Consider the following 357-nt stretch of genomic DNA (forward strand, 5'->3'; position numbering starts at 1 on the left):
CGAAAAGAGAACGATGACGAGTGGGTCCAGCGATAGCAATAAATAAAAGATTTTCTTTGTGTGACCAAGTTGAGCAGTCAGCAGGCAGGCTACATGACACTGCATTATTTTTTCTGTCTCTCCTCCTCTCTCTTTCTCTCTTTCTCTAGATCTCTCTTTCTCTCGTTCGATCCCCATTTTCTTTGTATTTTTTCCCTTGCTATGGTCTCCTTCCCTTTTTTCTCTATTTGCTATTTATCCCTGTTCTTCAGGCTCCTAATTCAGCTTTTATATTTTACTCTTTTGTTATGCTAATTTCACGGCTGGGCTTGAAGACAAGGTGGTATCGGCAAATACATTGTTATTGAGTTACTGTGA

Source organism: Penaeus monodon, chromosome 27, assembly GCF_015228065.2.
Source record: "Penaeus monodon isolate SGIC_2016 chromosome 27, NSTDA_Pmon_1, whole genome shotgun sequence".
NCBI classification, from domain to species: domain Eukaryota; kingdom Metazoa; phylum Arthropoda; class Malacostraca; order Decapoda; family Penaeidae; genus Penaeus; species Penaeus monodon.